At 35.4% G+C, this 14,241-nt stretch overlaps 1 long non-coding RNA gene across 1 annotated transcript in view; it reads left to right on the forward strand.

The window, feature by feature from the left end:
- LOC134759017 (uncharacterized) overlaps window positions 1-14,241 on the forward strand; it is a 51,865-nt gene that overhangs the window by 10,540 nt on the left and 27,084 nt on the right. The window lies entirely within an intron of this gene.

Genomic DNA, 14,241 nt, shown 5'->3' on the forward strand with positions numbered 1-14,241 from the left:
TATTCTGGATTGAATTGTCATGAACTGGCTATCTTTCTTGAATTGTTTAGGTATTCTGTTGCATTTTTTACCAACTTCTATAAATTTTTCCATTAAGATCTTGTACTTCCTTTTGTATTTATTTCTTGGAAACCCTTTTTAGTGTCAGTTTTTAAATTTTGTTTCTAATTGCTATTTTCTATGTAGAGAAATACATTTTATTTTTGCATATTCTTATATTTAGAAACTTTGCCTGTCTCTTTAATTATAATAATCATTTCAAGAACTCATTGGGGCTCTCTGTGTATACAGAGAGTCTTATTAATACATTTGTAGTTTTGATGCTTTCATTCATAATTTATAATTTATATGGTTTGTTATACAGTTCAGATTTCTGTTACAACACTGAACAGGGGTGATACAGTGGCCTTCCTTATCCAGTTTCTATTTAAAGTGTATTCTTTAATGTTTCTCTATTTTCCATTAGGTGAGCTAAAATGCTGTTTTATAAAAATGTCTGTATTATTTGATAATAATAGAAGGCCCGCATTTAATTTATTTTAGTTTAACAAATAGCTCCTGCTATGGACTAAATGGGTCTCCCCAAAATTCATATGTTGAAGTCTTAATTCCCAGTGTAATGGTGTATTAGTTCTCATACTGCTCTAAAGAACTGCCTGAGACTAGGTAATTTACACAGGAAAGAGGTTTAATTGACTCACAGTTCTGCATGTCTGGGGAGGCCTCCGGAAACTTACAATTATGGCAGAAGGTGAAGGGAAAGCAAGGCATATCTTACATTCCAGCCAGAGAGAGAGAGAGAGAGCAAAGAGGAAAGTGCCACTTTTAAACCATCAGTTCTCGTGAGAACTCACTCACTAGGAGGAGGACAGCATGGGGGAAAACCACCCCCTCCACCTGGTCTTTGACATGTGGGGATTATGAGAATTACAATTAAAGATGAGATTTGGGTGGGGACACAAAGCCTAACCATATCAGATAGTCTTTGGAAATGGGGCCTTTGGAAGATAATTAGATTTGAATGAGGTTATGCAGGTGTAGACCCAGTAGTGGGATTGATATTCTTATAATAAGATGAAGACAGCCAAGCTCTCTCTCTGGCTCACTGCTATGTGAGGATACAGAGAGAAGGCACCTTTCTGAACAACTGATGATTATTGAGCATCTAGAGCATCTGTGAACTTCCTATTTATGGACTTCATTTATGAAAGAGACATAAATATTATCATATTTAAGACAGTAATCTTGAGTTTGCCGTCATGTAGAGCTAAATGTAAATCTAAGTAAGTATGCATGTTATTAGATTTTTTAAAAAGCTGACTTCTATTATTAGCTTGCCAGAATTTTATCATTCTTGTTGTTAAATTGTACAAAATATTTTTACAGATGTTTTTCTCTTTTATTTCTTTAATTTAGTGAGTCATTTTATAACTATACTATTTACTAATCTCAATCTGTTGCTTTTTATTTCTGCTTACTCTTCATAGCAGAATTTTCTCCTGTTTCTGTGATATTCTTTTGTGAATTAATTTTTTCTGGAACTTATCCATGGGAATTATTTTAGTCCTGCACTAAGTTGCAATATTCCAGAAATGATCTTCATTTGCCTCTCCCAAGAGCATAAGTGAACTAAAAAAATCAGAGCTACTTTAGAATAAAGTCCTAAGTTTGGAGTTTTCAGCCATATATGTTATTGAAATTCAGTTTCATTGCCACATTAGAAACAGTTTACATTTCAATCTAAACAGATTGAAGGAGGAAATATTTCCCCACTCTGCCTACAGCCAAAGGCCATAAACAGCACATTTTATTGGCAGGGTAGAATTTTTTTATTTGCTTATTTATATATGTATGTTTGTTTAGTTTACCCATTTTACTAAGTTGACTAATCTTTAGAGATTTTCAATCTTATGATTTTCTGTGTTTGAGCCCTAGGTTTTGTCTCCTGTTCCTTGCAGAGTAAAGACCCACTTGAAGTGAGCCTCTGGGCTGACCAGAAACCCAGAGGCTTCTGTGCTCACTCATTTGTCAGGATTTGTTGTGTTCTCTTTTTGGTCTTACAGAATTTTCCACATTTGTTTGCCTTCTCCTCTGATACACTTGTAAAACATGCTTTCAATATTTATTCAATACTTGTGCTTACCCACTATGTATTAATTTCCTTGTTGGTTTAAAGTCTGTTTTACCAGAGACTAGAATTGCAACCCCTACTTTTTTTTTGTTTTCCATTTGCTTGGTAGATCTTCCTCCATCCCTTTATTTTGAGCCTATGTGTGTCTCTGCACATGAGATGGGTCTCCTGAATACAGCACACTGATGAGTCTTAATTCTTTATCCAATTTGCCAGTCTGTGTCTTTTAATTGGGACATTTAGCCCATTTACATTTAAGATTAATATTGTTATGTGTGAAATTTGATCCTGTCATTATGATGTTAGCTGGTTATTTTGCTCATTAATTCATTGATTGGTGCAGTTTCTTTCTACGATCGACTGTCTTTACAATTTGCTATGCTTTTGCAGTGGCTGGTACCAGTTGTTCCTTTCCATGTTTAGTGCTTCCTTCAGGAGCTCTTGTAAGGCAGGCCTGGTGGTGACAAAATCTCTTAGCATTTGCTTGTCTCTAAAGGATTTTATTTCTCCTTTACTTATGAAGCTTAGTTTGGCTGGATAAGAAATTCTGGGTTGAAAATTCTTTTCCTTAAGAATGTTGAATATCGACCCCCACTCTCTTCTGGCTTGTAGGGTTTCTGCCGAGAGATCCACTGTTAGTCTGATGGGCTTCCCTTTGTGGGTAAACTGACCTTTCTCTCCGTCTGCCCTTAACACTTTTTCCTTCATTTCAACTTTGGCGAATCTGACAATTATGTGTCTTGGAGTTGCTCTGATTGAGGAGTATCTTTGTGGTGTTCACAGTATTTCCTGAATTTGAATGTTGGCCTGCCTTGCTAGGTTGGGGACTTAGACTCCCACACAATAATAATGGGAGATGTTAACACCCCATTGTCAACATTAGACAGATCAACAAGAGAGAAAGTTAACAAGGATATCCAGGAATTAAACTCAGCTCTGCACCAAGCAGACCTGATAGACATCTACAGAACTCTCCACCACAAATCAACAGAATCTACGTTCTTCTCAGCATCACATGGCATGTATTCCAAAATTGACCACATAGTTGCAAGTAAGGCACTCCTCACCAAATGTAAAAGAAGAGAAATTACAACAAACTGTCTCTCAGACCACAGTGCAATCAAACCAGAACTCAGGACTAAGAAACTCACTCAAAACCACACTACTACATGGAAACTGAACAACCTGCTCTTGAATGACTACTGGGTACATAACAAAATGAAGGCAGAAATAAAGATGTTCTTTGAAACCAGTGAGAACAAAGACACAATGTACCAGAATCTCTGGGACACATTTAAAGCAGTGTGTAGAGGGAAATTTATAGCACTAAATGCCCACAAGAGAAAGCAGGAAGATCTAAAATTGACACCCTAACATTACAATTAAAAGAACTGGAGAAGCAAGAGCAAACACATTCAAAAGCTAGCAGAAGGCAATAAATAACTAAGATCAGAGCAGAACTGAAGGAGATAGAGACAAAAAAAAAAAACCCTCAAAAAATCAATGAATCCAGGAGCTGGTTTTTTGAAAAGATCAACAAAATTGATAGACCACTAGCAAGACAAATAAAGAAGAAAAGAGAGAAGAATCAAATAGATGCAATAAAAAATGATAAATGGGATATCACCACCAATCCCACAGAAATACAAACTACTATCAGAGAATACTATAAACACCTCTATGCAAATAAACTAGAAAATCTAGAAGAAATGGATAAATTTCTCAATACTTACACCCTCCCAAGACTAAACCAAGAAGAAGTTGAATCCCTGAATAGACCAATAACAGGATCTGAAATTGAGGCAATAATTAATAGCCTAACAACCAAAAAAAAGTCCAGGACCAGACAGATTCACAGCCGAATTCTACCAAAGGTACAAAGAGGAGTTGGAACCATTCCTTCTGAAACTATTCCAATCAATAGAAAAAGAGGGAATCCTCCCTAACTCATTTCATGAGGCCAGCATCATCCTGATACCAAAGCCAAGCAGAGACATACAAAAAAAGAGAATTTTAGACCAATATCCCTGATTAACATTGATGCAAAACTCCTCAATAAAATACTGGCAAACTGAATCCAGCAGCACATCCAAAAGCTTATCCACCATGATCAAGTGGGCTTCATCGCTGGGATGCAAGGCTGGTTCAACATACTCAAATCAATAAACGTAATCCATCATATAAACAGAACCAAAGACAAAAACCACATGATTATCTCAATAGATGCAGAAAAGGCCTTTGACAAAATTCAACAGCACTTAATGTTAAAAATTCTCAATAAACTAGGTATGGATGGGACATATCTCAAAATAATAAGAGCTGTTTATGACAAACCCACAGCCAATATCATACTGAATGGGCAAAAACTGGAAGCATTCCTTTTGAAAACTGGCACAAGACAAGAATGCCCTCTCTAACCACTCCTATTCAACATAGTGTTGGAAGTTCTGGCCAGGGCAAATCAGGCAGGAGAAAGAAATAAAGGTATTCAATTAGGAAAAGAGGAAGTCCAATTTTCCCTGTTTGCAGATGACATAATTGTATATTTAGAAAACCTCATCGTCTCAGCCCAAAATCTCCTTAAGCTGATTAGCAACTTCAGCAAAGTCTCAAGATACAAAATCAAGTGTAAAAATCACAAGCATTCCTATACACCAATAACAGATAAACAGAGAGACAAATCATGAGTGAACTCCCATTCACAATTGCTACAAAGAGAATAAAATACCTAAGAATCCAACTTACAAGGGATGTGAAGGACTTCTTCAAGGAGAACTACAAACCACTGCTCAACGAAATAAAAGAGGACACAAGCAAGTGGAGGGGCATTCCATGCTCATGGACAGGAAGAATCAATATCATGAAAGTGACCATACTGCCAAAGGTAATTTATAGATTCAGTGCCATCCCCATCAAGCTACCAATGGCTTTCTTCATAGAATTGGAAAAAACTACTTTAAAGTTCATGTGGAGCCAAAAAAGAGCCTGCATTGCCAAGAGAATCCTGGCAGTAACCAAAATAGCATGGTACTGGTACCAAAACAGAGATATAGACTAATGGAACAGAACAGAGCCCTCAGAAATAATACCACACATCTACAACCATCTGATCTTTGACAAACCTGATGAAAACAAGAAATGAGGAAAGCATTCCCTATTTGATAAATGGTGCTGGGAAAACTGGCTAACCATATGTAGAAAGCCGAAACTGGATCCCTTCCTTACATCTTATACAAAAATTAATTCAAGATGGATTAAAGACTTACATGTCAGACCTAAACCATAAAAACCCTAGAAGAAAACCTAGGCATTACCATTCAGGACATAGGTATGGGAAAGGACTTTGTGACTAAGACACCAAAAGCAATGACAACAAAAGTCAAAATTGACAAATGGGATCTAATTAAAATAAGAGCTTCTGCACAGCAAAAGAAACTACCACCAGAGTGAACAGGCATCCCACAGAATGGGAGAAAATTTTTGCAATCTACCCATCTGACAAAGGGCTAATATCCAAAATCTACAAAGCACTTAAACAAATTTACAAGAAAAAAATCAAACAACCCCATCAAAAAGTGTGCAAAGTATATGAACAGACACTTTTCAAAAGAAGATATTTATGCAGCCAACAGACACATGAAAAAATGCTCATCAGCACTGGCCATTGGAGAAATGTAAATCAAAACCACAATGGGATACCGTCTCACACCAGTTAGAATGGCAATCATTAAAAAGTCAGGAAACAACAGGTGCTGGAGAGGATTTGGAGAAACAGGAACACTTTTACACTGTTGGTGGGACTGTAAACTAGTTCAACCATTGTGGAAGACAGTGTGGCGATTCCTCAAGGATCTAGAACTAGAAATACCATTTGACCCAGCCATCCCATTACTGGGTATATACCCAAAGTATTATAAATCATTCTACTATAAAGACACATGCACACGTATATTTATTGTGACACTACTCACAATAGTAAATTCTTGGAACCAACCCAAATGTCCATCAATGATAGACTGGATTAAGAAAATGTAGCACATATACACCATGGAATACTATGCAGCCATAAAAATATGAGTTCATGTCCTTTGTAGGGACATGGATGAACCTGGAAACCATCATTCTGAGCAAACTATCACAAGGACAGAAAACCAAACATTGCATGTTCTGACTCAGAGGTGGGAATTGAACAATGAGAATACTTGGACACAGGGTGGGGAACATTACACACTGGGGCCTGCCGTGGGGTGGGGGTAAGGGGGAGGGATAGCATTAGGAGATATACCTAATGTAAATGATGAGTTAATGGGTGCAGCACACCAACATGGCACATGTATACATATGTAACAAGCCTGCACGTTGTGCACATGTACCCTAGAACTTAAAGTATAATAATAAAAATAAATAAATACAATAAATAAATAAATAAATAAATAAAATGAAAAAATTGTCAGGCATGGTGGTGCATGCCTGTAATCCCAGCTATTAGAAGGCTGAACTGGAGAATGGCTTGAACCCGGGAGGTGGAGGTTGCAGTGAGCTGAGATCACACCACTGCACTCCAGCCTGGGAGACAGAGCAAGACTCCGTCTCAAAAAAAAAAAAAAAAAAAAAAAGAAACGTGTCCTGCCAAAACTTGCATGTTGTGAGAGGCAGCACAGATTTCTATTCTGTACAGACAATGCCCACAGCCATCAGCAGCAGCACTACCCCAATTGCTGTAACGCTTATTTTACCCCAGCATTGGCCTCAAACAATAGGACCAGCTATTTCTCCTAACCAAGGCTTCTTAGCACAGACTTTTTAATGTCTATTGTTATGTAATGGTAATCATTTCACAGTTGGAAAATGAAGATTGTGAGTGTCCATTCTAGTTTTTCTATGGTGATACTAATACAGAAGTTGGTAGTGCAGCTCCCACTAAACCAAAAATATAAACCTATTCTGTTGTTGCTGCTTTTAAATTAATTTGGTTATATTGTCACTTGTTCATTCTGTATACTTTAATGTTGAAATTAGATGTTTTTCCTCATTCATCCAATGTAGCCACTTTCTAATTTTTATTCTAGTACAAGTTTTTGATTCATCCATCAATCATCAACTGAAGGAGGTAGAAAAAGAAGCAAGAGACATTTAACTTGTGATTTACTAATTTTATCTATAATTTGCTTCCAACATTTTTTCATGGTTAAAGTGATCAGAAGACGTGGATATTATTAGATTCCACATTTAAAAATAAATTGGTACACTGTGTAAATGTTTTTTACAGACTGCTACATAGTTGAACCAGGAGCATCTCTGTACTTCAGAAGAGTTCCTCATTTTAGCTTTATTAATTCAAGAGTTCCATGTTGGATACCAGCATTCACACATTTAAAAAATAGAAATTTACACATGTGATGCTATAACACCTCCCAGATTTCCACCTATAAGCATACAGAGGCAGTATCCTCAAAAACACCAAAATTATGTCTTTTGTGGAACACGTTGTACTATATCACTAGTTAAGCATCACATTTATTTTGCAATAGATTTAAAGTACAAACCTAGTTCATTCCAGGCATTTCCCTCTATCATCACTTGGTAGACATACAAGATTTGTGTCTGATCTCCAGTTTTCTAATAACGTGCACTAACTTCTTTTCTTTTCCTAAAATCATTCTGGGGAAAGACAAAATCTTTTATAAAAAAGAAATTATTTCCTTCTCAATCTAAACCTCAATAGAAATTTCACATGTATTGCCTTAGAAACGATGAGGAGATTCCTTTCGATCTGTTCCAATAGAAGAACCATATTTTCTGTCCTGCCTCCTCAGTGTTTGGGTTTCCATTTTATCACTTCCCACTTCTAGGAATCCACAAATCACAATGAGTCTGTTGGTTGCCTGGTTTACTCTTTAGCACCACATCAGTTATTTATTAATTCAGTCTCAGTGATGTTCATCAAGCGTCAGTGGTGGTAGAGTGTGTTCAGTGTATATCTATGGATTACTCTGTATTGGGTACAGAAGTATCTCTCAAACAATTCGGTTTCGTTTTTTATTAGAATGCCATAGTTTCTCTCTCTACTCGGCATTTTATGCCCAAACCCTTGTGTGTATATATATGTGTGTGTGTGTGTGTGTGTGTGTATACACACACACAATTTAGATAAACATGTGTATATATACACATAGGTATGTGACTACAAATATGTTTACATATAGCCAGAAATACATCCTAAATTACTTAATTACTTAATTTAATTACTTAAATTCCTTAATTCAACTCTGCTTAGATTATATGTATATAAACCTCCTCTATCACATCTCAGGCAAGAGATTATTAAATATCTTCTTAAATATCCCTAAGGTTGTAAAACTGATTATCATTTAAAATTCTGTCTGCTGTAATTGTATAGAGTTATTCCCACAAAAAATCTACTCTTTCTACATATAGCATTCACCCAATGGACTTTTCCCTTCCAGAACCATACACAATACATTTAATCCAAAGACAATTAATGACATAAGGTTTTCATGCCAACTTTATTATGTGCATTTTTTATTTCCAAAGAAATTAAGGACAAATTAAAAGACAAATATTTGAACAAAAATTGCCCAGTCACTAAGCCAAGGTTCCCAGATTTATAATTGTCACATCAATCATGATATGGGAATAAATTTGTGAAAAACATATGATAGTAACAATGGAGTTATTTCTAGTACCAAAAATTGACAGCAGGAAGCCATTACATAAAAAGTAGGAAAAGCACTCCAGCAGCTTCCTGAAAAATGCCTAAAAAAATCGAGTAAGGCAAATCCTTAAAAAGAAGAAAAATGTGAAAATAAAAGACACTAATGGTAAGAAATAACATATAAAGACAGGTGTGACTTTCCAGTTTTGCCTTGAAAAAGCATTTACAAGTTACATAACTCTTTAGATAACAAGAATTCTAAAGAAGAGCTGAATTGGAAGCTGTGACAGATGTTACTACAAAATCAATTCAAAAATTATTCTTTTTCCCAAAATACTAAGTAGTAGGAAAGAGATTATCATGTTTTCTTATACCACCTGGGGATACATATCTCAGTGACATTCAGAAAAAGGGAGGAAGAGTAGGCATAATAATTAAAACATTACATCCATGATAGCAATAGGAAATAGGGAGAGAAATTGTAAATAAGAGTCTGTGACTTTTCCTATTGTTTTTTTTAACTCTTAACTCTTGATTATTCAAAACACTTAATTATGCCTCCAAATTTGAATTTTAGTATACTAAAAATAATCAACAAACAAAAGATGATCATTGGTGGTTTTCTGTAAAGAATAAAATTTAGAGGCTCAGAATTAATATATATTTGGCTGGGCAACAGTATAGTTGATGTAAAAAACACACATTTATATAATTATTCTTCTAACACCTCAGTGCTTGGTTAGGTGGTCAGATTATATTGCTTTCTTTTTCTTCATTTCTGAGCTGTCCCCTAAACCACCATCCTGGACCAGGAAAGCTGGTTTTGTCCCAACTAACAATCTAAATGTAGGCTGTCTACCAAGAGTCCCAGACATATACCCAACAAGTCCAAGAACAATACTGTTTCTAACTATTCAGATCATTTAATTTGAATAAGATTGTTTGGGCATCTATGTGTTAGGCAATTAATTTTTCCAGGGATAAGAAAATCAATAAATATACATATATGACCATAAACACATGTGCACATGCACACATATACACACCCCAGCTCTATCACTTATTGTTTGAAATATCTTGCTAGAAATCCCTAAAACTCATTTTCTTTTTGTTAAAGTGGAGATAGTCAAAATTCCTAATGAGTTGTTGAAAAAGCGTATGAAACAATACATGAACACATTGCCTAGCCCATAAGATACACAGTCAGCCCTTCATATCTATGAATTCTGTATCTGCAGATTCTACCAACTGCTGATCAAAAATATTTGAAAGTATTTGAAAAAGAAAAAAAATACAACAATAAAAATAATACAAATAGAAAAGCAATATACTATAAAAACTACATAGTATTTACATTGTATTAGATATTTTAAGTAATCTAGAAATTATTTAAATTATGCAGAATGATGTGCATTGGTTATAAATAAATACTATATAACATCATTTTATATAAGAGAATTGAGCATCTGCAAATTTTGATATCCATAGGTGTCTTGGAACAAATCCCCCACGGATACTGAGGGATGATTGTATTCAATAAACATGTTAATATGTATAGACTATTATTAAGTAGAGTTGTTTAAATAAATAAAAATATTCTAGAACTTTATTTTAGAGCTCATGTATTTCAACAGCTTCTTCAGAGTGTTCAGATAAACTGGGTACCTGAGGCAATGAATCATTGACAATACAAAAAAATATAACTCAGAATTCTTTATTCCAAGATCTTTTTATTTAAGTTTTCATTTAGTTCCTTGTAACCTTTTAGCCTGAACTTTACCTCCTACCTCTTCTTCATATATATATGCACCCTGGAGAAAGAAGAGGTAGGAGGTAAGGTTTAGGCTAAAAAGTTACATATATATATAAATAGATTATCTACAACTTCAGCTACAATGATAACTTGGGCAAGCTTTATAAGAATTCCTAGCAGAAGCTGAACAGAATTCAGGCCCTGACTCCTAATTAACTGTTTTTTTGGAGATAGTATAGATGCTAAAAAATGAACAAACTAACAAATGAACTAATGAACTAATATATGTATATTCCTGTGTTAATCCTTCTTGCATTGCTATAAAGGAATACACAAGGCTGGGCAATTTATAAAGAAAATAGGTTTATTTGGCTCACAGTTCTGAAGGCTGTACAAGCATGGCTTCAGCATCTGCTTGGCTTCTGGTAAGGGAATTCCATATGAATATAGAATAGCTCGTCCTGCCCAGCTGAAACTACCATAACAGTGAGAACTATGTTGTAATGTGAATAGAATTTATTTGATGATTTCTAAAAACAAATTGACTTTTGTTTTCCAGTTATTATCAGAAAAAGAAGGACATTAAATATCACTGACTACTAGTAACTTTTACTTAATACATGAGTTTCATGAAGGAAATGTATCTTTTCCAGGCTGAAAATTTCACTATCACTACCAATATGGGTAAAATTATCACACCTTCCCTTAGGTGTGAATATGCCTAGATAATATTCTAGAGTTACCATATATTATTGTAAGATATACACTGTAAAGGAAAAAGCATCATGCCAAAAAGATCATGGCATTCAAGCAGCCCAGAAGTCAGGACTGGTGGAGCCACCCTGAAATCCTCAGTCGCCTTTAACACACACACAAGATGGTTTTATCTCAGAAACAAATTCCACACTTCCCTTTCCTCTCCATTTCATGGCCAGTGCTGTTCCTCAAATGTTTATCATGCCCTGGATCTAGTATTAACTGTGTCACTCTTTTTCAGTCTTCCCTTACTGTAGGTAATCCTTTATCACATCACGTTATCATTGTTATTCATGTTGTCACTGTCATCTTTGGTGAAACTCCAAATGAAACCACTCTGCTCCCACATGGCCCACTCCTTTACTTTCCAGCCACTCAGTCTTTCTTATTGCTGCTCAAACAAATCATATATTCTTTTTTTTTTCTTTTTTTAAAAGACAGGGTCTCAATCTGTTGCCCAGGCTGGAGTGCACTGACATGATCTTAGTTCATTGCAACTCTGCTTCCTGGGCTCAAGGGATCCTCCCACTTCAGCTTCCCAAGTAGCTGGGACCACAGGCATGTGCCACCAAGTCCAGCTATTTTTTGTATTTTTTGCAGAGATGAGGTTTCACCATGTTGCCCCAGATGGTCTCAAACTCCTGAGCTCAAGCATCCACCCACTTCAGCCTCCCAAAGTGCTGGGATTACAGGTGTGAGCTACCATACCCGGCAAATCATATATTCTTTAACTTTATTTGTGTTTTGTTTCCTCCGAATGAAATAATTTTACTTCTGTTCATGATGAACATTTTTCTGTCTGTGGTCTTCTTAATAAGAAAAAAAAAAAAACATCCTACTTCCCTGCTCCTTTAATAGCAGTTGAATTGTATCTGTCTTCTTCACCAGACGAAAGTTTCTCAAAGAACTCTTGTTCAACTTTACATCCTCCTCTATATCCAACACCATGATATAGTATCCTAACATAATATGCATTCAAGGAATACTTGTTGAATAAATCATTAGACTGAATAATGTCCTATAATTTTTGTACTGGAAAATAATGTCATTTGTATGTGAACTAAATACTTGAGTATTAGGTATGTTTTTTTCTAGATGAGTTCAAGTATTTTCTCTCCTCTTCAGAATGTGATCTAACTGAGAAACTGTGTGAAGAGTGACTCTAAAATAGCGAAAAGTAGGAAAAGAGGAAGACAATCACTCATACTTGAGTTAGACATAAACACAGATTCTTAGAGCTAAAGACTATTTGAAATAAAACCAATGTGTAATTTTTAAATTAATTCCATACTTTTTTGAGTATCCAGAGTAGAAATTAGCTTCTTAAAAAGAAAAAGAAATTCATTATCTATCACAAACCAAACAACTAGCTAGAAATATACAACTTCAGGAAAGTATGACTTTCACTCCTGAGTGCTACTTGATAAATTCTGTCTAAGATCTTATGCATCATTTATCTTTATTTTGGTCTCCACTGATTCATTCATTCATCCAATAAACATACTGTGTTTCTATCTGTTTATAAAAGCTTAGGCTCAAACCTGAGGTTTGCATCCCACTTCCCACACTCTCACTGGGAATCAAGGAGCCATAATTCCAATATATGAGAATTATGAAATCAAGGAGCCATAATTCTAAAATGTGAAGTGTTTATCAGAGAGAGTAGGTCAGGTGTGGGAGGAAGAGAGGGTACTAGTCACTTCACTGAGATTTTAGAATAAGGATGTGAGTAATGAGATACAAAGCCCAGGAGTTGAGAGAATGCTAAAAATAATCCACTTCATAATACTTGCAGGCTTATTCTCAATCTATAAAATATGAATTAATTAACTCTGAATTGAAGCCTCCACTAACACCACCTTAGAGGAAAAAACAGCCAGAGTCATAAAAGTGGCACCAAGGAAAGTGGGGCATTTTCTATACTGTAGGCAAGAACTGACTTTTTAGCCACCAGAACTGTTCAAAGAATAGAGGACATCCCAGAAGAAAAATAGCACATGAAGAGGACTCCACAAAGAATTTAGAAAACCCAACCCAAAATTTCTGCATTCCAATTTATTCATTCATTCATTCAACATTTTTTCATAATTACTGTATTCACCACAAGGGACATAGAAATACACAATAGACATAACCTTTGCCCTCATAAAGCTTATAATACAGTAATAGAAATATTAATCGTTCAGTTAACCAAAAACAGACATAATTCTATTTTTGTTCATTGAACACATAATCATATTTAGTGGAATGCAATCAATCATCTGGTGGGCCAAAACATAGAAAGTAAACTGACTTAAATAAGGAGAACTTTTTATTTATCTAATGAAGTTAATGCCCACTACATGTCAGACATAACAACAGATTCAGTGGGGAGAGTAAAAAGCATGTACAAGACAGAGTCCCCTATCCTTCACATAGTATATGGCTTAATAGGAAAAACTGGCATAGATATCAACACACACACCTATAGTATGGTGTGATAGCAAGGACATATAATAGAGCCCTTTGCACATTATCTCTACTGTATGTACACATAGAAAAAAGCAATCAAAATACAGAGAAAAATTTTTTTTTAAATTTCAATAGTTTTGGGAAAACAGATGGTTTTTTGTTACATGGATAAGTTCTATAGTGGTAATTTCTGAGATTTTGGTGCCCTCATCACCCAAGCAGTGTACACTGCCCAATGTGTAAACTTTTGTCTCTCATCCTCCCCCACTACTTCCCCCCAAATCCCCAAAGTCCGTTATATCATTCTTATGTCTTTGCATCCTCATAGTTTAGCTCCCACTTATAAGTGAGAACAAGCAATATTTGGTTTGTCAGTCCTGAGTTACTTCACCTAGAATAATGGTCTCCAATCCCATCCAAGTTGCTGCAAATGCCATTATTTCATTCCTTTTTATGACTGAATAGTATTCCATG

This window comes from Gorilla gorilla, chromosome 7 (assembly GCF_029281585.2).
Source record: "Gorilla gorilla gorilla isolate KB3781 chromosome 7, NHGRI_mGorGor1-v2.1_pri, whole genome shotgun sequence".
Lineage (NCBI taxonomy): Eukaryota > Metazoa > Chordata > Mammalia > Primates > Hominidae > Gorilla > Gorilla gorilla.